Source organism: Macrobrachium rosenbergii, chromosome 41 (genome assembly GCF_040412425.1).
Source record: "Macrobrachium rosenbergii isolate ZJJX-2024 chromosome 41, ASM4041242v1, whole genome shotgun sequence".
Classification (NCBI taxonomy): Eukaryota; Metazoa; Arthropoda; class Malacostraca; order Decapoda; family Palaemonidae; genus Macrobrachium; species Macrobrachium rosenbergii.
The window spans coordinates 46,576,507-46,602,326 of NC_089781.1; the positions used below are offsets into that span (position 1 = coordinate 46,576,507).

The 25,820-nt window shown below is 40.5% G+C and overlaps 1 protein-coding gene across 1 annotated transcript in view; it reads left to right on the forward strand.

The window, feature by feature from the left end:
- Spg7 (Paraplegin) overlaps positions 1-25,820 on the forward strand; it is a 794,115-nt gene that overhangs the window by 652,743 nt on the left and 115,552 nt on the right.

Consider the following 25,820-nt stretch of genomic DNA (forward strand, 5'->3'; position numbering starts at 1 on the left):
ATTACTGTATTTTCATATGATTTTCATGACTAAATGCACTTTTTGTGATAAAACTATTAAAATACTCAGGTATAAGCATTTTTAGAGGGTTTTTTTGTGTTTAAACTATCAAAATAGGCAGTTCTAAGTGTTTTAATAGGGGTTTTAAGTATTCGCAGAATTTAGCTATTGACGGGGGGTTACGGTACGCATTCCCTGCAAATACAGACGGTTTACTGTATTAAGATGCCAGACTTCCTTCTCTAAGGTAGTGAGAGGGGTATGAACCCCACTTTCACCCACCACCTTCTATTCAAAACTTCGGTCTAAGTAAGGCCTGCGCTCTGTTGTCTCGATATGTATATATATTTGTAACCAACATTGTGAAATGCTTACATCTCTTTGTTGCTATGCCCTGGTGTCATTTGACATTTCTCTAGATGTTTAACAACCAGTACTCCATAACTGAAAGACTGCTTTGTGGAATTCATGTGACTTCAACATGGAATATCTGTATTGTATTCTGCATGGAATTATGTGACAGGAAAGCTCCTTTCCAACTACTGGAATCTCTCTTTCCTTGGTTCAAATGAAAATGTTTTTCACTCCTTTTTTGGCATAATAAGAGTGGATGTTTCCACTTGCATTAAAATTTACTGCTCAGACAATTATGGAAAATTATATTGGCTGGGATTAGGGGTTCATACTCAAAGCTAATAATGGGTTCTAGGGTGGAATCATTGACTACTCAACAATGTTTAGACTCAAGGGTTGTTGGCATGTCCAGTTATTAATATTTCAAAAGTGGGACTATTCCATAGAACTTTCACATGGATTCTATGGTTGGGGATAAGACTCTTGGTACAGTATTCGGTATTCTGTCTAGTTTTCTTGCCAAGATGATTAGAGTAAGGATGATTGTATTCATGTAATACTCTTGCATGTGTAGCAGGTTTAGCTTACGCGTGAAGGACCTTCATTATGATAGGATAGAGTTGATATTTGGGAGTCCGCTCCTGTGTCACTATTGGGGGATTGAACATCTTGAAAGGCCAATATGTTTTAAAGATTTATAGTAATTTTTCTCTCTTAATTTTATTATTTTGTAAAATTTTTATGAAAAGTCACTATGATTTTGGTACCCCTGGACCCCATGATCTCCAACACAGCTAACAAGTTCTTACCCAGTGAAAGCCCCAGCCTACTGGATTTATGAAGGTTTAGGAGACTTACTATCAGCTACAAAGCTTCTCAGTAAAATTGTGATGATTTGTCTACCTCAGTAGGCAAGAGGGACAGTGAAGCGTAGAAAAGAACTTAAAAATTTATTTTGTTAGCCAAGTTCATGTTGTTTGCCAGTTGACATTTAAAACTTGTGGCAGAATATCAGGAATATTGAATTAATAAACCTCAAAGAAAAGGATGAAAAGTGGGAAGCATGACTATCTATTAGCAATCATGAGGAAAAGTTTGATGTAAGTGGAAATATTAAAAATAATATATTAATGATTCATAAAGCTGAGTGGTTGAAAAAGAATCTGTACCCTTAAATCAAGTTAACCCTTTCCTGCCCAATTGACGTCATATTACGCAATAACCCCCTACCCCCCTTCTTGTCTGACTGACGTAATTGTACGTAAAATTTACCGACATTTTTCGTACGTGTGGTAGGGGTAAATTTTTTTATTTTCGGACAGTTGGTGGTTTCCATAGGCTAAAGCATACCTTGGACCGTGTAACTCAGGCATCGATACGCCAGGCAAGCAGTGCCTATACTGCGCATGCGCAATTCCCTGGCATAGTAAATTTCCCACAATGAAATCAGCTGATCCTACCCACGTTTCTCTCTCGTATCTTACATTTTTTTTTTATAAAATGTAGGATTACATTATTGGAAACACTCTGTTTGGTATCCTCTATTTTTTATAAATTTTTTAGTTCCTCTACTGCGCATGCGCAAATCCATGGCGTAGTAAAATTCTCACAATGACATCAGCTGATCGCACCCACGCAGGCCTGACAGGCCACACTTCTGTCAGAGACCATGCGTATGAGGCTGGGTAAACACGTGTGGCTGTTTACATACAGCGGCGTCAATCGAGAACAGTTTCAACATGCTTTCGCAAAGTTTTTACGGTAAAACTAGCGGAAATTTGTTAGTGCATCACATAAGAGATGTCTGGATTTTAGGCAGGGCTCTGAATCTCATTTTTCATTATCATATATATCGATATTTAGAGAATTTTGTTGGCTTTCTCATAAAAAATAATTCATTCACCAAAATGAAACTGTTGCTGTTACAAAGCCATTTTTCTTGACTCTCACTTTATTCCTCAACCTTTCCTCTACATTTTTGTATATTTACAAAGTAATTTCTATGAAAAAATCCGAGGTAGGGCTCTTCAAAAAAATGTCTAGCGATAATTCTCACCTTATGCCTGGCGCGCGCTCTGTTTCTTACCCACTTTTCTATCAATTTTTCACCAACTGGACTTATTCGTTTTTCATTTTTTTATATGTCGATATTTAGAGAATTTTCTTGGCTTTCTCATAAAAATAATTCATTCGCCTAACTGTTATAGTTTTGAGCTACGAACAATAATGTTGACAACGGTAACTTTTTTTTTTTTCGTTTCGATCAATTTATAACGTCAAAATGAAACTGTTGCCGTTACCAAAGCCATTTTTCTTGACTTTCCCTTTATTCTTCAACTTTTCCTCTACTTTTTCGTATATTTACAAAGTAATTTCTATGAAAAATAACCGAGATAGGGTCTTCAAAAAAAAAAATTTTCTTGCGATAATTCTCACCATACGCTGGGCAGAGCGCTCTGTTTCTCACTCTCTTTTCTATCAATTTTTTCACCAACTGGACTTATTCGTTTTCCATTTTTTATATGTCAATATTTAGGGAATTTTATTGGCTTTCTCATAAAAAAATTATTCATTCGCTTAACTGTTATAGCTTTTTGAGCTACTGAACGATAATGTTGACAACGGTAACATTTTTTTCGTTTCAATCAAATTATAACGTCAAAATGAAACTGTTGCCGTTACCAAAGCCATTTTTCTTGACTCTCACTTTATTCTACAACTTATCCTCTACATTTTCGTATATTTACAAAGTAATTTCTATGAAAAATAACCGAGATAGGGCTCTTCAAAAAACTTTTTCTAGCGATAATTCTCACCATACGCCGGGCAAATCGCTCTGTTTCTTACCCTCTTTTCTATAAATTTTTTCACCAACTGAACTTATTCGTTTTCATTGTTTTATATATCAATATTTCGAGAATTTTGTTGGCTTTCTCATAAAAAATAATCCATTCGCCTAACTGTTATAGCTTTTGAGCTACTTAACGATAATGTTGACAACGGTAACATTTTTTTTCGTTTCAATCAATTTATAACGTCAAAATGAAACTGTTGCCGTTACCAAAGCCATTTTTCTTGACTCTCACATTATTCTACAACTTTTCCTCTACATTTTCGTATATTTACAAAGTAATTTCTATGAAAAATAACCGAGATAGGGCTCTTCAAAAAAACTTTTTCTAGCGATAATTCTCACCATACGCCCGGGCAAATCTCTGTTTCTTACCCTCTTTTCTATAAATTTTTCACCAACTGGACTTATTCGTTTTTCATTGTTTTATATATCAATATTTAGAGAATTTTGTTGGCTTTCTCATAAAAAATAATCCATTCGCCTAACTGTTATAGCCTTTGAGCTCTGAACGATAATGTTGACAACGGTAACATTTTTTTTCGTTTCAATCAATTTATAACGTCAAAATGAAACTGTTGTCGTTACCAAAGCCATTTTCTTGACTCTCACATTATTCTTCAACTTTTCCTCTACATTTTCGTATATTTACAAAGTAATTTCTATGAAAAATAACCGAGATAGGGCTCTTCAAAAAAACTTTTTCTAGCGATAATTCTCACCATCGCGGGCAAATCTCTCTGTTTCTTACCCTCTTTTCTATAAATTTTTCACCAACTGGACTTATTCGTTTTCATTGTTTTATATATCAATATTTAGAGAATTTTGTTGGCTTTCTCATAAAAATAATCCATTCGCCTATCTGTTATAGCCTTTCAGCTACTGAACGATAATGTTGACAACGGTAACATTTTTTCGTTTCAATCAATTTATAACGTCAAAATGAAACTGTTGCCGTTACCAAAGCCATTTTTCTTGACTCTCACTTTATTCTACGACTTTTCCTCTACATTTTCGTATATTTACAAAGTAATTTCTATGAAAAATAACCGAGATAGGGCTCTTCAAAAAAATTTTTTCTAGCGATAATTCTCACCATACGCGGCAAATCGCTCTGTTTCTTACCCTCTTTTCTATAAATTTTTTCACCAACTGGACTTATTTGTTTTTCATTGTTTTATATATCAATATTTAGAGAATTGTGTTGGCTTTCTCATAAAAAATAATCCATTCGCCTAACTGTTATAGCTTTGAGCTACGAACGATAATGTTGACAACGGTAACATTTTTTTCGTTTCAATCAATTTATAACGTCAAAATGAAACTGTCGTCGTTACCAAAGCCATTTTTCTTGACTCTCACATTATTCTTCAACTTTTCCTCTACATTTTCGTATATTTACAAAGTAATTTCTATGAAAAATAACCGAGATAGGGCTCTTCAAAAAAATCTTTTTTCTAGCGATAATTCTCACCATACGCCGGGCAGAGCGCTCTGTTTCTTCCCCTTTTTTCTATCAATTTTTTCACCAGCTGGACTTATTCGTTTTCCATTCTTTTATATGTCGATATTTAGAGAATTTTGTTGGCTTTCTCATAAAAATAATTCATTCGCCTGACATTCATAGTTTTTTGGGTTCTGAACGAAAATATGAAAATAAATAAAGATTTTTTTTTTTTTTTTGTGCAATAACTCACATTTTTTTGTATTTAGAGGGCTGGGACTCTTATTCTGACTATTCCACCATAAAATATAAACATTTAGAAAAAAAGGACAGCAAATGAACGTTGTTGGCATAAAATTTATATTTTTGCTGAATTTTCGAAATAATTATTTTTTCGCACTGTCGAAAGCTCCCAGACACATCGGGGCTCATGTGCCCTCAGTGATGTGATAACTATACAGATATGAAAGGGTTAACATCTAAAGAATACCCAAGTACTGAAGTGGATTATTGCAGAAGTAAGAGGGGGTGCATATACTGTAGACTCAACAAATTCATACAAAAGGTACTAGGTATTGTAGTCTGTTGAGGAATTGCAAGATTGGCATGAAATTACCATGATTTATGCAAAATGAATAGCACAGTCCTATCTAATAAGCCACATAAAAATAGGTGATATGTTGATGGATATCAACCTCATTTGACTTAATAAAGAAAAATATTGGATAGGTGCTCTACAGAAGTTTTGAAGGTGCATAGGATTCTTATAACATCCTCACATTTGAAGATTATAAGGCACCATCCCATGTGTATATTGATGAAAGAATATCATTCTGCCTCTTGAGACAGCTCCCCTTGCAGTGTTACAACTGCTTCAGATTTGTACATCCATCTTTGTTATAAAAAAAAAGCAAAAACCTCTGTGAGAATTGAGCTTTTCTTTTACAAAACATGGATATTGCACATCTGTTCCAAAGTGAAACAATTGTACCTGGATCACAAATCACACTGTGAGAATTGTCTGCAGTACCAAGCAGAGGAAGCAAGTCTTCAGAAGTCAGATGTAGAACACATAAGTATAGGATATGTGGGGAGGGAGACTTTTGAACAAGGCAAATTACTGTGATAAAATCTATGGTTACTGTACATCTGGCAAGAAATGTAACTCCACCTAGGCCTGGAAAAAATTGTGCAGCCATCTACAAAAATTTTTAAGGTGGCTTGTTACATTAAAATCAATGCCTCTTAACAAAGATGCACTGCCTCCTGTGTCTCTGTCTAATTTATGGGAAGATCCTTAAGCTGAAAAGCAGTTTGCAGTACAGTATAGTCATGAAGAATGCGTTTAATCCTAATGCTTTTTTTCTACATCCACCCTCAACAAGAAATTTAAGAATACCTCCATCAAGTATGTGTGATGTTCTGTTTTCAAGTTATTTAGGTATTTGAAAATCAGTATCATGGTCATTGTTCCCTATGACAGTCAAGTCATAAGGCCATCAAGAAAAGAGGCAAACCGAGCTTTTCAAGACCTTTATCCTTAGAAAATCATCAGGAAATCCAGGCAAATCAAGAAATTTTGCCAGGAAGACTTCATATATGGAGTCTTCTAGCAAATGAGTCATTGTTTTGTCTTTTCAAGGTATGAGGGCTAAGCATGAAGAGCTAAAACTACTTATTCTTGAATACTTCCCCAGATAATAGCACTCCTTGTCATAGGGAACATAAATTCATATGCCAAAAAATGGGGGTACATGGTGGAAGTCTGCTATACATCTGTTATGATTTTCTCCAAGTTTCAATTAGATTACATGCTCCACTGCAGGCAGTGCCTGCACAAACTGATTTAAGTAAAAGTATACCATTTTCTCCCCATACTTGCCTCAAAATAATGATATTTTATCTGATAATCTAGTTTATTTGTTTCATCAGTTTCATCAGCCATGCCTGCTACTTGGAGATTTGAATAGTATGCATCCTGTAAGGGGTGATGTTTTATTCACTTTAGAAAGTGAGGATGTTGGAGTCCTTATGAAAAGGAGAGCCCCAAACATTTTCATGTTCATCTGGATTTTGAGTGGAGAACATTGAATGGCTGGCTTACAAGCAACAAGGTGTCAGTTATTATCATAAAAACTAACAATAGTCCAGCCCTGCAAAGATCACCACAATGGAACCTTGAAAAGTAGACTGGAAAAGGTTTCAAGATTTAAGCAAGATTAAGGTGAGGGCAATGGAGTACATTTTGTTTCCAAAACTATGGCCTATTCCAGTGGCAACACCTTTCTGGTCATTTGAGCTTATGAACTTGCGCAGAGCTACAAGAAGGGCTCTGACTCAGAGTTGTATTCCTTACAGAGTAGAATATAGTTATAGATGAGAAATGGAGTCATTAATGCTGTCAAGCAGTAAAGGCAGCTAGGCGTTAGTCTCGTTTATCTTATGTTTTGTTTCTTCACTAAACAGTAGAACATCTGTAGGTTTGAGGAAAGTTAGAGAGGTAGCGGGAAATTTATCCCGAGTCCACATCAGATTTTCAAAGTTCTCTCGATTTTATGGATTAATAGAGCCAAGGCCTTGCTGGATAAGGTAAAAATTCAGATAAGGTCAAATGAAGCTCCACGGCATTAAAATGGCAATTCCGTACCATTTCCCCCCCAACATTGTCAGTACCGCATAACTCTAAAACGAAATACCTTACAAAACATTAACAGTCACACTTTAAGCTGAAACTTGATAGAAAATGTAGTTAGCTAGCAAATTTTCTCATTTTTGTAACAAAATATACTTTATAAATACACTTTGCAAAAAAATAAGTGAACCTTTTTTTTTTCTCTCTTACATAACACTGCTGAATATAGGGAACACAGGTATCATTTCCTTTTCCTATTTTGCTTAAGCACAGTCCTGCAGAATAAATAATAACAGACTTAAAATTTAAACAAGTTTTTCTCTCTCGCTTTGCTGTGCCAAAACTGCATACGTTGGCCAGATTTGTAAACGAGTCTTCCTCTTCCTCCCCCTACTCCAACACCACTGTTTTGTTGAGGTCCAGTACCTTATGTACATCCTTGATGCCTAGAGGGTCCTGGTCATTGAGAGGTAGCAAAGGGACATCAGATTCCAGACTGGATGAACCTGGCATATCAGCAACAACAATGGAAGTTTCTGCCAGCTGAAGTTCCTCTGCTTTCTCTTTAGAAGCATCCAAAGCTTCGTGAAGAGTCCCTGTCTTGTTGAATCTTTTATCAAAATGGCTAACCTTTGGAAGCCTTAAGTCTGTAACCCCATGCAGGCCTTTAACTCAGCACTGCCAACATGCTTGCCAGCTGGCCTTTACTGATAAAAACATTTCAAGGTTGACTGTTCAATGTCCTCACGATGGCCTTTTGCCATGGCCTTGCGGACATGACTTTTGGAGCTTTTCCCCAAAGTCTTGTTACGTACTGTTTCTTGATATCATGCAAGATTTACCATGCAATGCTGTACTCATCCATGATATATGCCATAGACCATCCTGCTTTGATTCTCTCAGTGATTTCAAGGTTTTTATGGAGGGTTAAAACCTTCTTCAACCCCTTTGGATAAAGGTGGGGCCGTACATATAATACACAACTACACACACACACACACACACACACACACACACACACACACACACACACACACACACACACACACAAATAGCAGCACCTGCAATGCTGCAGGCTCTGCAACAAAAGCCACATGTTTGGCGTAAAGCATCACATATTGCAAATACAGTCGACCCTCATTAAATCAGACCCAGTTAATCTAGATATCTGATAAGATGGGCACCGAAGAGGGTCAGCTGATTTAAAATGCGTAATGTTCGTCCACGATTTAAGATAGTTACTGTTCCTCTGCTCGTCACATACTGTTTTCCTTTTTATTTACCAAAGGTAAATAAAAAACTTTTCATGTATATTTTTATTTTATATACAGTACAGTATACTGTCCTGTATTTATACTGTACTAAACTGAAATGCTTTGAATTTGTAACCAATTTAACCCTTAAACGCCTGTTGGACGTAGCAAACGTCGACTAAAATTGTCTGTTGAATGCCGAGTGGACGTAGCAAACGTCGACTACAAAAAATGTCAACCTTCGGTCAACTTTGACTTGACCGAAATGGTCGAAAAATGCAATTGTAAGCTAAAACTCTTACATTCTAGTAATATTCAATCGTTTACCTTCATTTTGCAATAAATTGGAAGTCTCTAGCACAATATTTCGATTTATGGTGAATTTTTTGAAAAAACATTTTCCTTACGTCTGCGCTGTAACTCGGCCAAACATCTCAGAAATTCTTTCGCCTGTTGTCGTAATATTTGCACCGTTTTATATTAGTCGTTACATAAAGTTTTATATATGAAAATGTGTGCAATTTCATTTACAATACAACAAAAAATAACTCATGGTTGTAGCTTTTATCAGTTTTGAAATAGTTTCATATAAATCACGATAAATAGAAAAATTCGACTTTCGGTCAACTTTAACTCGACCAAATGGTCGAAAACTGCAATTGTAAGCTAAAACACTTACAGCCTAGTAATATTCAATCAATTAGCTTCATTTTTCAACAAATGGGAAGTCTCTAGCACAATATTTCGATTTATGGTGAATTTTTTGAAAAAAAGTTTTTTTACGCTCTGCGTGTTAAATTCATGCATCATTTTGTGATAATATTTTCTCTGTGTTGTTTTGATCGTTTTAAAATTTGTTATATACCAAAATCATTGCAATTTAGTGTACAATACAACTAAAAAAAATTAAGTCATTAGCTTTAACTGTTTTGCTTACAGCGATTGATGGTTGCATACTAAACTTCAGGCAATGACAAAAAAATGAGCCAAAATGAACTCTTAATCTTGAAAACTAAAGCGTGCTGTGATTTTTTGAAAAAACTTTTTTCCGCTTCGGCGCTAACTCACGAAACGCCGGCATACGGAGACGTTTTTGTAAATAGGGCTTCGGCGTTAAAGGGTTAACTTGTGCACAATTTGTACTGTCATTAAGAAACGCTATTGTCTGGAAGGGTAGGAAGTATTGTAGCCAAGCAGTGAGCATTAACAGCTTTACCTATCTGCTACCTGACTGGTAGCTACAGTACGATGCTTTGTATGTTTTTTAGGAAAGAAAAGACATGACAAAGGTAAACTTTATGAAGACAAAAGCTGAGTTACTGAACAATACTTGTGTTTACGTGGCAAATGACATGAGAGAGAGAGAGAGAGAGAGAGAGAATTGCCAGTTCCCTCTATGCAGCATAATTCTATCCTCGAGAGATTAAAGAGAAGAATTTTGTTTTAAAGGAATGTCAACGCAGCTTTAGTAAATATCCTCTGAAGCAAAAAAAAAAAAAAAAAGATATTTTGTTGCTGAAGAATCTCTGAACCAACGATTTTGCACTCAGAGTAATAGGAAGGAATTCATTCTATTCTTCAAGTAATCAGTAAAATACATACACAATTAAAAATTACACATTATATTCAAAACACACACACTTAAGTCATCGTTACGTCATCGTCAGCTTCTCTGAGCAAAACGTTCTTTCTCAGACAGAATAAAGCTAAAACCTGGTTGGCTGGCTGGTTGCCTTGGAGATCTGCTAGCCAGTGACAGCCCTCTACTTTTGTTCTATTTATAGACATATGTCATGACAGCACTAAGTTTGAACATTGCCGTGATCATGATTATTTGACTGCTGATGGCAAAAATTATTCAATAATTTGCTTTATATAATTATTTCTTTATGAAAACAAGAATTCAACAAAAATTTTAACTTTATTATAATGGCATGAAAAATCCCACAACAGTCTGTCGTGGTGATGTGTCATCACTTGCGAATCGTATTCCTGGACCATCCTCTGATTTACAACTGCAAACTGATGACAACGTTATTAACAATAAAAAACAACCCTCTCCAAGATCGATATGATGAAATGTATTTTATAGTCTTACTTATCGTTCAAATTCACAAGTTGAATTACAATTATTCTGATCATGTATATTTTTGCATTTTACAGAATGTTTTTGTTGAAAACAAAATATGTTAGTGAACTTATTATTGATGATCTTAATAATATTATCTCACATTCATTTAACAGTATATTTTAATTTAAATAATAATAAACTATAAAGAATAAATAACTAAAATGAAAAAAATATGGAAAAGGGAAAAAATGTTTTTGCTGCAATAGTTATGTTTGATTATGCTCCTGACCCCACAGTTCCGAAATCCGAAAAACTCCAAAAACCGAAGCACATCTGGCCCTGAGGATTTTGTGTAAAGGATTGTGCACCTGTAATCTGAATTTCATTATCTTACTTTTCATTTTAGAGACTCCACTTCTTTTTTACTTAACAGTTATGTGGTCATGTCTCAGCCTAGGCATCTACATATGTGGCTGTAGTCTATCATTTTTATCATGTTTTATTCTTCATTCTTCATCTTTTACCATGAGCTTAATTCAAATGTTTCTACATTGGTTTATTATTGATGCTCTTTATAAAAATAATGAAATGCAGTATATTTATAGGTATATATAGATATCACCGGTTAAACTGGGCTATCAGCCAAGACAGATATCATGGCCCCCAGTAGTCCATCTTAACGAGGGTTGACTGTACTTGCAGTAAATGTTTTCATATAAGTATCTTACCAAGTAATTACATAGCTATAATTTCAACTCGGGCAGCAGCATAAATTGAAAATTTGCAGTAGAGACTCTATTCAAATTCAAATTCAAATTCAAAATCTTTATTTCGGACATAAATGGCCATAGATAAACACATACATATACATATATAAACATACATAAAAAGCCTCCAAACCTTAAAAGAATAAAAATTTAAAATAATTATGAGAAATTATTACGAAAGAGAGGTGAAAAATTATGATATGAATGAGGTGCGGATAATGACTCTAAGTGATACTTCCTACTAAAAGGACATATACATATGCAGCATATCAGAACAAAACAAAGAAATACTGTATTCTTACACAAAAGCGCACCAGATGCACTAAGCATAAATGAGGCCTTTCCAGTGTTTGAAAATAAATGAATTATGCAAGTAAACTGGGTGGCAACCCTCTTCATAATACCGTTTTCAGAATTCTTCAGCCTTTGCAAATAGCTTGTTATGGTTTTTATCTCAGTTCCTGAAAAGATGGCTGACCAAAACCCACAAAAAGAGCGGATGCGTTTGCATACCTCGAATGCCCATGAGTCTTCTAAGGCTATCGTTGTAGCATACCCTCAGCTTATTCATAGTCCGTTGCTTAGCTCTGACAACCAAAGACATGCCATAAAAACTTGTACAAAAACTCGTAAAAAAGCATTTTCTTGACATCAGCGCTACATTTAGAAAACTTCCTTAAAATCATATTGCCCCTCGTGCATAGACCCCTGTACAAATATTCTACATGGGCATCGTCCGAATTTTGAGCAGTGAGATAATATCCTAGGTACTTTATTTCAGGTACAAAATCTATACGTGCATTGTTAACAACAATAGGTGATATATTACTTGGGCAAATCTTACTCTTAGAAAAAATAATACATTTGGTTTTCTCTACATTTAACAATAGAAGCCTATCGGACATAAAATCACGACAAATGTTTACAAGCTGTTGTAGCCCACCTACTGAGGGAGCAAATAAAACAATATCATCTGCGTGTTTGTGCAAATGGTTTAAAATCATGTTGTTTAAATAACACCCCGCTTTAGTTTGACTCAGTCTCTGTGAGAGGTCATCCATATATACATTGAACAGGTAAGGTGAAAGTAAACTTCCCTGTCTCACTCCACATGAAGTGGAGAATTCACTCGAAAATACATGGCCCCATTTGACAATCATTTGCTGATTTTTATACCATTCACCAAGCAGTTTAATAATATAGCAAGGAATATTTCTTTTTGACAGTACTTCAAGTAACATCTTATGAGACACTTTATCAAAGGCTTTAGACATATCCATGAAACAAGCAAATACAGGTGTTTTTACGAACATTATACTCCTCAGTTACGTGTTTAAGAATATGAACTGGCATTTCAGTTCCATGATGGGATTTGTAACAGAGCTTTAACTGGTTGTCACTTGTCAATAGGTACTCTTTTGCATCTCTCCAATAGAATCGCTTCAAAACTTTTGAGATAACAGTGGCTAGAGCAATCGGTCTATAATTAGATATGTCACTGTGGTCCGCGTTTTTATCTTTAATCAAAGGAGAGTATAACCAGAATAAGAGCTCTTGGTAAGTATGAATGACAGAAACAGGAAGTAATGAATAAACTTAGTAAAACTCTAAGTACCGGATGCGCCTCAGTTAAGTGCTGAAGGTCAGCCCCGTCATGTCCAGGGCTACTGGAAGTGTTCAGAGAATTCAAAGCATTCAAATTTCATTGACATTTGTCCCTGTAACATCTCGCTGACTCTGATTTTCCACTGGGTCTGGAACAGGATGAGTAGGATCATTAAACAGCTCAGAATAATGTTCTTTCCATAACTCGCAATGTTTTCATAACCACTCACATTATTTATTATGTCTGGCAAGAATGTTTGGGATTTTCTTTTCTTATTTATTTCTCTCCAAAACTTCTTCATACTCCTTTAAGACTCGTAGCAATTTTATTGGATCAATTTCCTCTTCACTTTCCTTACAAAATCTAAGCATCCCTTTGAACTGAGCTTTAGAAAATTTCATTTTATCATAGAAATATCCATCCCTTGGATTACCAGATTCCTTCCATGCTAAATAGTCATACCGTGCTTCATGATGGAATTCCTTTACAAAGTCGTTCCAACCAGGAACATGGTTGAAGCCTCTGTGATTCAACTCCTTAGAGTCAGACGACTGTTGAAGTGCACTAATTATGTCCAAAAGAAATCTTTCAATAGCTCTATAATGATCTTCGTTTTGACATGGTCTTGTGTTACATTGCAGAGCTTCAAAGGCAACTCGACGTTTTTCAAAGCTTCTTCAGATTTAACTCTGTATGCCAGTAGATCGCAGAGATAAAAACCTCGTCTGACTACCATCATTCGTCTGTACCAGCGTAGGTAGTTGAGAGACCTTCAAAGAAAATGAAAGGGGACGATGGTCTGAACCAATAATGGAATGCAACACACGTATATTGCTAATGTGTGTTAGAAGACTAGGGGGCAAACAAGGTGGTCTAACCAACGGGTATGGCCTGCTTGCATCACTCACCCAAGTGTAAGTGTCAGAGGGCATCACAGCAACATCACCAATACAATAATCGTAATGGGTGCAGAAGTCTTTCAGCTCGTTACCAAAGCGTGATTCAGGGTGAGCGTTAAAATCACCAACCACAAAAACCTCCCCATTTGGGTGATCTGACATAAGACAGTGTATTTTTGCTAAACAGTCAATGTATTCCGCATCATTTTGTCCGTCTGAGTATGGAAGATAACAATTGATAATCCTTATACAATTTTCATTTATAGACACGTCAATACAAATTAGTCTGTCATTTGAGGTGTCTACTACTTGCATACAGGAGGCAAGGCTCTTTTCGGTACAGAAAAGCAACTCCCCATAAGGACGACCAGTTAACAACTCATTCGATAAATCAACCGGGAAACTGCATAATATGCAAATTCAGAATTTATTCTATTCAGGTAGTCTGATTCCTGCACCGGGAGCCAAGTCTCCTGCAAACAGACTATGTCAGAAACATGAGTTAATTCGGCTACATCAAAATGGCAATTTCTTACTGATCTACAGTTATAAGATGTAAAGCTTAAATCCATTTATAAAGAGAATAAAAATGAAGATTAATCATACCAACGACGGACCAAAATATCCTTACCCCAACTTTCTGGTTTGTACAAATCCTTAACCCTACTTTGAGGCATTTCTTTAATAATGACTTTGAAAGATCGATAGTGAGAGAATTTTTGTTCAACCAGCTCACACTCCACCGTCGTGACACCTGCTATGCAAGAAACATGGCCAAGAAGCATTTCTGAAGTCGTGTCAGGTTGCAGCCTAGACACAAATAAATGTACATGCCTTAAAGGCTGAGCTGCCCTAAGTGTGCTTCCATCACTCTCCCCAATGATAGGAGGCTTACGCCGTCTTCGTTCAAAAACACTCCCCTTCTCTTTATAGCCCTGACTTTCTTTTTCTTGAGCTTGTCTTCTTTGCAGTAAGCGCTTCCGTTTTTGTACTCATGCCCAGGTATGTTCCATCTCTCTTTCTTCCTTCTCCTCGTCATGTGGACTCGGCGAAATCCATAAGAACGTCCCGCACCCCTTCCAAAGGTTTGCTACTCCCATTCAATGATTTTTGTTGCCCATCTTCATTCCTTCTATCTTTGGTCGGTCCAAGGTTTTCTGCACGACTTTTTGACATCGATAATCTCGGTTCAGTGTTCCTTGCAAACGTATGTAATCGTCCACTGCAGGTAAGTCACTGCGAGGACTCACTCTAGCCTCCTCAGGGTATGGTATTACCTGCTTCTGCTCCAGAATTTTTCCATATCCTCCATCCTGGTTGAAAGCCTATGATACTTAGCAGACATGAGTTCCATCTCCATCCGCAATGAACTCATATGTCGACTCATTGAAGGTGCATCTATAAATTCCATCGAAACAGACGGCACCTGCGTACATTTTGTGATGCAAAATATGACATCCGAAGCGACATTTTGCGACAAAAATGAAATCATTTCTTTAATGTCGTTTACCTTTTTAGTTGTTCCCCTGTGTGTCTTCGATTTTTCGGGGCATTTGAATTTTGTATACATCAATAATTTTGCTTTTGCTACATCATCCTCGCCATAAAAATCATTGCAGATAGCAAAAATATCGTCATGAGACATAAAATTCACTTTATTATAAATAAAGAAAAGGATTCCATTGTCGACATATTCCTTTATCTCCGTAATCGCCTCCCAGGCCACCTCATCATTACTCGTATCACACATTTGATTCATAGGTTTCTATGACGTAACGCCAGTGGTAGTCTGCAAAACCTTCAGTACGCATCGCCGAAAATGAAAACTTTGACAGTGAGGGACCACTGCCCAGGAATAATTCGCATGAACATTCGCTATTCTTGTTTCACCGGGTCAAATACAATATCATTTCACTTTTCTCTGTTGCCAACACATACTAGCACTATTCACAAAACAGATCTTGAGAATGAAAATAGTCTTCCAGGCTGCTGACTGTCAAAACAAGGGGGAAATGGGACAGAGCTCTCACAAACACCGACCTCCCGTAACCTTGTCTCCATGTAGGTGACTAACCCCACCCACTATCGGGGAACAATTGAACAACCAAGCTGAAGCGCTTAATTCGTTTCTGCCGGCCTCTGATTAAACATCAGGTGTATGCAGCAGGTTATTTTGCTTTTCATTGGTTTTTTGGTTGAATTTCTCTAGGATTTGGTGAAGTACTCTACATTTGCGTAGCCTTCAAGCTTGTTAGCTTTAGTTCAGGCCTTCTAGCCTGTTTTGAACTTAATTATGTGAGACTCTAACTCCTTCAGCATTTGTTATTGTAGAGAATGATGCAAGACTAGACTTACAAAATCTTCTTATGATTCACTTACGATTTGGTCTAATTGTATGGGGGCAAGTGTGTAACATGACTGGGATGGTAAGAAATGGGAGGTTTTGAAATCCCATCTGGATAAATTTGAAAGGGATAGGAAGAGAAAGGCAGCCTCTAGGGCTTTATGTAACCTAGAATCTACTCCTAATCCTAGTAATATAGATAATTTTATTATTCCTTCTTTCCTTGTTTCTGTCTCGTCTCCCATCACCAACTTTCCTACTATTGTACCATCTACTTTCGTGCCTGGCTCCCAGCTTCTGACCCAGATCCCATTGCCAGTCTTGAGTCCAGGTTCGATCAGAAAATTGACCTGGTTGTGAACACTGTGGCTGAGTTAGGGCCATCCCTGAAGGTCCTAATGGACAAAGTGTTCGTAGACAAAGTGAACAGTGATAGTGGAGGAGGTGGCTGCTTGCCTTGCTGGTTCTCCTAGACAGAGGTCCCTGTCATACTCCCGTAACCCTGGGAGGAGACATATGGAGGTCCAAGGGAGGCCAGTGGCGTTTGCCCACGGGTAGTCGCCCCCCCTCAGTCGAGCCTGTTGATCGCTTCTAGGCTTCAACAGACACCTGTTGGAAAGGCGTCTCTGTGGGTGTGTGTCAGTTGTCCCCCGGTTCCCAGGATTTCAGTCCTGACAAGGTGCCAGTGGCACTTCCCAGATGAGTCTTGCCCTCTGAAGAGACATGTAGGCGACATTGACTGCTCTTCTCCGCTGCCCCGTAAGCGGTTTAAGGAACCAACTTGCAGTCCTCAGCCGTCCTGCAGTGCATGGGACAGCCCAGGGTATTTTTCTCCTGAGTGTTCTGCTCTGGTTTGCCAGTATTTGGTGCCCAAGTGCCTGAGCGCCAAGAGGTGCCTATCGTCTTCTTCCAGGCTCCCATCATCTCACAAGTGCCTAACTTCTTCTCCCAAGTGCCCAGCATCAGTTTCTGAGCACCTGTCTCCTGTTCCTGAGTGCCCAGCGCCAGCTCCTGAGCATTCAGTGCTAGTTATCAATCACCCAATGCCTCCTCTTCAACATCAGCTTCCAGCTTAGGGATTTTCGCTGTAGATGATCCGTACTTGGCTCCCATCAAACGACAATTGGCTGATATTATGGGCTTAATTCAGAAGGTTCCTACTGTAGCCAAGTCGACAAAGGATTCGTCTTTACCTCCAGTCCCCTCTGATTAAGATGAGTTAGACCAAGAGCTTTCCCCCTCAGCGTATGCAGCTCTTCGGAGGTATTTCCTGGCAAGCTTTTCATCTTTTTTTTGCTCCAGCTGCCCCAGTCTCGCCTCCTTGACCTTCCTGATGAGGAACCAACCTGATGTCAGTGTTCAGCAACCCCAAGATGGTTCTTTCCTCCTCTTTGAGGGAAGCTCTTAAAGAGGTTGGAGAGTGGCTCTCTGCGAAGAGAGAACAAGGTAAGACCTCCTTCGCCTCTCTGCCCTCTAGGTTAACTCGCAGGAGATACCTTTCATAAACCACCAGGGAAGCTCCTTCTTTGGGAATTGCTGCCTCCTTCCAGGGAGACTTCTCCGGTCTCATCGATTCTGCACGATGTTCATCCTTCTCGTTGGTGAAAGTAATGTTTTCATCAGTGGAACTGGGTCACCTCATAAAAAACATTTTTAAAGTCTTCAGTTTTCTTGGCTGGACGGATGTAGCCCTCGCCAAGAAGATTGAGGTCTGTTCAGATCAGACTTGGCAGGAGACTGTGCTTTGGACTGGCTTGGAGTCTCCTGCGCAGACGAGGTCATCAGAAACAGCTCACTGGAACTTGCTGATCTTTTCTCTCTGAGGGTCCTCAAGAGAGGGGAATTATGGTGCTCCTTCATGACCAAAGGAGTCACTCTTATGCAGAAGTCAGCCCCTCTTTTCTCTCCTTTAGATCATCATCGCCTCTTTCCCCAGGCCACGGTTAAGGAGATAGCTTCGGGCCTCCAGAAGAAGCCTACGCAGGACCTTCTTATGCAGTCCTCTAAATGACCTAATGAGTCGTGCTCATTTGTCGCTAAGTCAGTCTCACCACTCCAACAACAGCCCTTTCATGGGAGTTAACAGAAGTTTCAGCCCAGGTCCAGCTCCCGTGTACGTTTTTCGGCCAGAGCGATCAAGTGGACCTCTGCCAAGCCTTCTTCCAAGAACTGAAAAATCAGCCCTTTGTGCACCAGTAGAAGCCAGACTTTTCCATTTTTGGGAGAAGTAGTGTCAGAGGAGCAGATCTGTGGATAGTCAAGGTCATGAAGGAGGGCTCCATCCTGTTCAAGGTTTCTCAAGGAGAAACCCCTTCAGTCACTACACCCATCGTATTGATGGCTTACTTGAAAGGCTTGGAGAAGTAGGCTATTTGGCCCTTTCAGAGGAAGTCTCATCCCTCCTTCAAAGGAGAGCTATATAGGAAGGTGAAGATTTCAACACAGAAGGTTTTTACAACCGTTCGTTCGTAGTCCCCAAGTCATTGTGGGGTTGGAGACCTGTCCTCGATGTCAGCACCGTGAATCTCTTTGTCCAGAAGGCAAAGTTCAGGATGGAGACAAACCGGTCGTTCCTGTCATCCATTCACCAGGGCGATTGGATGATTACCTTCGACATGCAGGATGCATACTTTCATGTTCCCATCCATCCGGATTCCAGGAAGTACCTCAGGTTCATCTTCCAGGACAGTGTTTTTCAGTTTTGGGCTCTGTGCTTTGGCCTCTCTACAACTCCTCAAGTTTTCACTTGGGTTCTTGCCCGTCTTGCAAAATGGCTTCACCTTCTAGGCATAAACATCTGCCCTTACCTAGACAACTGGCTTCTCCGATCCCCTTCGAAGGCAAAGTGCATGAAGGACTTACAGAAGACCCTTCTCCTAGCTCAAGAACTAGGAATATCTGTCAACTTACAGAAGTCCCAGCTGACACTGACTCAAGAGATTCTTTATTTAGGGATCATATCAGGATTTTCCATTTCCCAAGAGAGTTGATTCCTGCCTTCAGACAGTTTGAAGATTTCTCTCTCTTCCATCTTGCTTGGCCAATCAATGGATGAGTCTTTTGGGGACTCTTGCTTCCATTGAGCAGTTTGTCAAGTTGGGCAGACTACATATGAGAGTTCAGCTATTCTTCCTGAAAGCCAGCTAGAACAGGAGAACACAACTGGACTCCTTTGTTTTCCCCATCACGCCGGAAATCAAGTCGGACCTGCGATGGTGGCTGTCCAAAGGAAGACTTTCGAGAGGAAAGTATCTGCTTCCTTTGAGCCCCAACCTAGACTTTTACTCAGATGCCTCGGATCTAGGTTAGGGAACCCTTCTGGGGAACATGGAAGTTTCTGGGACATGATCCCTGGAACAGAAAAACCTTCACATCAATGTCAAGGAGTTGAAGACATTCATTTAGGCCTCCAATCTTCTCGAGCATGGTCTTCAGCAAAACTGGTGGTAAATTCGGACAACACCACTGCTCTACCCTACATTTGAAAGCAAGGCGGAACTCACCCCTTTTCCCTCTGTGAGGTGACAAAGGACCTCCTCATTTGGGCAGATCATAATCGAGTGTAGCTTGTCACTCAATTCATACAAGGAAAATTGAACATTTTGGCGTACGAACTAAGCCATCGCAAGTCCCACAGAGTGGACTTTGGATCTCCTGGTCTGCATTGACTTTTGGTCTCTGAAAGAGTGGTTCCCGGGCCTTCTAAGACTGTTAGTAGACTTCCCGAGGATCCTTCCGCAAAGACCATGTCTACTCAGATATCCTCACTTCAGGAAGTTTCACCAAGGCTTATCCGCTCTTACTCTGACAGGCTTCAGACTGTCAGGAAACTCATCAGAGTGAAAGGATTTTCAAGACCAGCTGCAGAAATTATTACAAGATGTAGATGTCAGTCTTCTTGCAAAGTCTACCAGGCCAAGTGGGCAGCATTCTGCAGAATGTGTAGCAGACATAACATCTTGTCTTCTCAGACATTTGTGACTCAGATAGCAGATTTTCTTTTCTATCTGAGATCCTCTAGGGGCTTGTCGTCCTTTACCATTAGAGGATATAGAGCCATGTTGAGCTTTGTGTTTAAACACAGAGGTCTGGATCGGTCATTGAACCAGGATCTTAGCTACCTCATCAAGTCTTTCGACACATCCAAACAGAGGAAGGTTGACTCTGTCTCTTGGAATCTTGACGTGGTTCTGAAGTGGCTAACTGGCCCTTCTTTTGAACCCCTCTGTTCCACATCGCTAAGGGATCTAACTTGAAAGACTTCCTTGTCGCTTTGGCTACTGTTAAGCATGTCAGTGAACTCCAGGCTATAGATGAGAGGACAGGATTCTCTCATGGGGATGCAGTCAGCTATTTTACTCTTGGTTTTCTGGCCAAGAACGAGGTACCAGCCAAGCCCTGGCCCCGTTCTTTTACTTTGATGGAAATCCTTGGCCCAGAAGAAGAAGAAGAAAGGGTCCTTTGCCCCATTAGGGCCTTGAGGTATTACCCTGACAGGACCAAGGGGATCAGAGGATCATCCAGCAACTTTTGGTGCTCTGTCAAGAAACTTTCACGTCCCCTTTTTAAGAATACATTATCATTCTTCTTTAAGGGATGTAATTACTGAGGCACATTCTCGGATTTGAGAGGACATGTTGCCTTCTTTTTAGATGAAAGCCCACAAAGTCAGAGCAGTCACTACCTCATTCGCTTTCAGACATAAAATGTCCCTCTCTTTCATTTTGCAGTCAACTAATTGGAAATGTAAGTTGATCTTCGTGTCACACGATTTAAAAGATGTGGAAACAGTGTTTGAAAGTTACAGTACCTTGGGGCCTTTATCAGTGGCTGGCATGGTATTAGGGGAAGAAGCACAGGAAGCATTCTTTTTTTCCTCCATCTCTTCACCTTGATGTAGGGTGTTGAGTCCTTGGGGAGCCTGGGGTTACTATGTACCTGGTGTGCCCACCAATTTTTAGTGGATGGGTTGTGGTTTTTTATTCCAGTGTAGGTGACAACATTTTCTGGTTGTTTTATTGTGGTACTGCTCCCAGGGCAAGGGCATCTGTTTTTAAGCTTTGCTAGCCATCGGACATATCCTTTGCCGCAAAGCTCCCACCTAAGTAGAGGCGCTCCACAGCCATACCACCACGCTACTGCAGGTTAAGATGAGCACCAACTAGAGGCAATATTTACCTGCAGTAGCTCTCTTACCAGGTAAGGAAATAACAAGCATTGTTTCAGTGCTAGCAGATTTTTCTATTTCAAATTCATTACCATAATTAATGTTTTCATATAAGTAACTTACCAAGTAATTACCAGCTTTAGCTTTAAACTTGTGCAGCAACCCTAAATTAAAAATATCGTGTCAGGGTTTCCATTGCAAAATGTAGGTGACAGGCCCCTCCCACTGCATGGGTTACTTGGTAACGACAATAGCCGGCCAGCTCACTCTGCTTTTGCCACTTGCATGAGTAACATCATGCGCCAGCTGCTGCAGCCCTGTTTTCATTTGTTTAGTATTTTGCTGGAAGTCAGTGAAGTATTATTGCTTTTGTTTAGCTTCAGATTGTTGATTTGCTTAGTTACTGGGATTAAGTTTCAATTAGTTATGTCTGATTCAAGTGCTTCTAGTCTCCGCTATTGTAGTGAGGGATGTAAGTCTAGGCTAACTAAGTTTTGCTATGATGCACTTACCAAGTGCAGTAATTTTAGGGGACAAGTATGTTCGAAGGAGAATACTTGTGATGAATATAAGGATTGGGATGAAAGGAAGTGGAAGGTTCTTCAATCTCACTATAGTAAACTTGAAAAGAACAGGAAGAGGAAGGTGGCTGTTATGGCTGAGAGTAGAGGTTCAGTTAGCGGAGATTCTTTCCCTAAGCCTAAGTCAGATCTTAGTCTTGCTATCCCTTCTACCCCTGGTCATGATCTTTCTCCTATTCCCAGTCCTCCTTCTGTCATTCCACATACTCCCGTGCTTAGCTCCCATGCTTCTAACCTCGATGCCATTGCCAACCTTGAACCCAAGTTCAATAATAAGTTGAGTCTAGTAGTGAGTTCAATGTCTGAGGTAGCGGCGTCCCTAAAATTCATTATGGACAAAGTGTTATGCCAGAAAGTGTCTTGTGAAGTGCAAGTAGAGGAGGTGGCTTCTCGTCCTGCCAGCTCTCCTAGACGAAGGTCACTTTCCCGCACCCCTAACCCTGGGAGGAGACATACCGGAGGTCCAATGGGGGCTGGTGGGGTTTGCCCACAGCTTTGCTGCCCCCTGAGTTCTGATAGATGGCCATTGGAAAGGCATATCGTTAGATGTGCATCATTTGTCTTCCAGCTCGGATTCTGACTCCAATCATGGGCTCTGTAGGCGCTTCCTCAATTCTGCCCCACTGTTGAAGAGATACATGGACGACACCGCTTGATCTTTCCTGCTTCCTGTTAAGTGGTATAAGGAGGCTTTCTGTAGTCCACAGCCTTCTTGCAGCTTTGCGGTGGATCCCTCAGTCTTTGCATTGGTCCAACTGCCTTCACACACACATGGGATTCTCCAGTAACATTTGCTCCAGATTGTCCGTTCGTTGAGTGCCCTCTTTTGGATGCCAAGTGCACAAAGCACCTCTCCAAGCGCCGTCACGAGTGTCCAGCGCCCACTCCCAAGTGCCCAGTCCCGGCTCCAGTGCTCCCAGCACCAGCTTCTAAGCGCCCACCACCTGAGCGCCTGGCGCCACCAACCATGGGCCCGGCACCAATTCTTTGTCACCCGTCTACCGCTCTTGAGCGCCAAGCACCCACCTTGGATCAAGATGAGCCTTCTCTGGTGCCCATCAGGCAACAGCTTTCTGAGATTACAGGCAGTCCCCGGTTATTGGCAGCCTCGGTTACCAGCAATCTGGTTTTACGGCGCTTGTCTAGCGACGATGATAACCAGATTTTCGTTGCTGATAACCAGTTATCAGCGCCGATCGCCTCTTATCGGTGGCGCTGATCACCCTATCGGCGCCACTAACCAGGGATCAGTGTTATTATCGCCGATTTTCGGTTAGCGGCAATTTTCGGTTGTCGTCACACTGTCGGGAACGGAATCCCGCCGATAACCAGGGACTGCCTGTATGAGCTTCATTAGGAAAGCACCCACCTCTAAGCCTCCCCAGGACTTATCCCTGTCTCCAGTCTCATCAGAGGATGAAGCGTATGCAGCCATTCTTCGCTACCTGTTGGCGAGCTTCCCGTACTTCTTCGCTCCAGCTGCTCCAGCCTCACCTGCCTCATCCTTCCTGATGAGGAACCACCCAGAAGACAGCTCCAGGCTCCCTAAGATGGTTCTTTCCTTGTCATTGAAGAAGTTGCTTAAAGAGATCCAAGACTGGCTCTTTTCCAAGAGAGGGCAAGGCAAGGCAACTTTCCCCCATCCTCCCTCTTGTCTGGTTAAGAGGAGATAACTGTCAGATGCCACGGGAGAAGCTCTCTTAGAAGTTGCTGCCTCCTCCAAAGGGGACTTCTCCAGCCTCATCGACTCTTCTCAACGTTCGGCTTTCACTTCGGCAAAGAAAGTATTCAGCTTCCTAGATTGGATGGTAGGAGCCCTTGCAAAGAAGATAGAAGACTGCAAGGACTTGGACAAGCACTTTGCGGCAGACTTGTTAAATGTGCTGTTGTGCACAGACAGAGCCATCAGGGATGGCTCTTTGGAACTTGCGACTCTTATTCCCTTTTGGAGTGTTGAAGAAGAGGGAACTTTGGTGCTCCTTTACCACCAAAGGAGTCACACAGTCGCAGAGGTTGGTGTTATTTTCTCCCCTGGCCTCTCTGCACCTATTCCCTCAGTCGATCATGGAAGAGATCACTTCTGAGACCTTAAGAAAAAGTGCACTCGACCTCTTAGCTCAGTCCTTCAAGTGCCCCAAGAGTTCTTCATCGTTGTCGTTCAGGCCTAAGATGGTCTCTCTGCTGCAACAGCATCCCTTTCCTGGGAGCAAGCCTAAGTTGCAATTTCAATCCCACTCCAACATCCGGTTCCCCTCTAGCTCCATCAAGAGGAGCTCTTCCAAAATGTTGTCCAAGAAGTGAGCAAGAAGTCCTTCGTGCCCTGGTAGGAGCCAAACTTCTCTATTTTTGGGAGAAGTGGGATCGCAGAGGGGCAGATCAGCGGATTGTCAAGGATCTGAAGGAAGGCTACTGCATCCCTGTCACAGAAAACCCTCCTTTAGTCACCTCTCCCATTGCCTTGACAGCCTACTCAGCAGGCTCAGAGAAACATTTGGCCCTTTCGAAGGAAGTATGCTCTCTCCTTCTGAAGAGAGCCATAGAAGAAATCGAGGACATCAGCACAGAGGGCTTCTACAATCCTCTGTTTGTAGTTCCCAAAATGTCGGGGGGCTGGAGACCAGTCCTAGACATAAGTGCCCTAAATCACTTCTTAAGGGAGACAAAATTCAAGATGTAAACAAACCAGTCGGTGCTGTCATCCATTCACCTGAGCGATTGGATGATAATGCTAGACATGCAAGGTGCATATTTTCACATCCCCATCCATCCGCACTTCAGGAGGTACCTCAGGTTCGTCTTCCAGTTTCGGTCTCTCTACTTCGGTTTCCCGAACTGTTTACTCGAGTCATCTCCCCCCTCGCCAGATGTCTTCACTTGGTCCGCATCAACATCAGCCTTTACTGGGATGACTGGCTTGTTTGATCCTCTTTGAAGGAGAATTGCACAAAGGACTTATGGACCATTCATTGCCTAACTCAAGAACTAGGAATTCTTCTAAATCTTCAAAAGTTTCAGTTAGCCCTGGCACAGGAGATTCTCTATTTGAGGATGATTCTCAGCTCTCGGACTTTTTGGGCTTTTCCGTCCCCCAAGAGAATCAACAACTGCCTCCAGACGATTCGCAGTTTTCTCATCCTCTCATCATGTTTGGTCCGCCAGTGGATGAACCTACTAGGGACTCTTTCATCCATCGAGACCTTCGTCAAGTTAGGCAGATTGCACACGAGAGTTCTCCAATTCTACCTGAAGGCCAGCTGGGACAGGAAGACTCAACCAGACTGTCGTTTTTCCCGTCACTCAGGAAATAAAATCGGACTTCTAGTGGTGGCTGTCTGAAGCAAGACTTTCGCAGGGAAAGTCTCTTTGTCCTCTGAACTCCAACCTAGACTTCTACCCAGATGCCTCAGATATACATTAGGTTGGGGAGCCCTTCTGGGGAATCAGGAAGTTTTTGGAACATGGTCCTTAGAAGAAGAGAAACTATATATCACCGTCAGGGAGTTAAAGGCCTTCAATTCTTCTCGACCACGACTTACGACAAGACAGTGGTAGTACATGTGGACAACACCACCTCGCTGTCATATATCTGAAAACAGCTGGGGACACTCATTCCTTCTCCCCCTGTCAGGCAGCAAAGGATCTTTGCCTGCGTTCAAAGTGAAAGCGCATGAAGTCCGAGCAGTTGCTACCTCTCTCACCTTCAAGCATAATTTTTCCCTTTCGGCCATTCTTCAGTCGACTTTTTGGAGTCGCATCTCACTACTTAAAAGAGGTTGAAACAGTGTTTGAAAATTGCAGTACCCTCTGGCCATTATCAGTGGGTGGCATGGTTTTGGGGGAAGAAGCATATG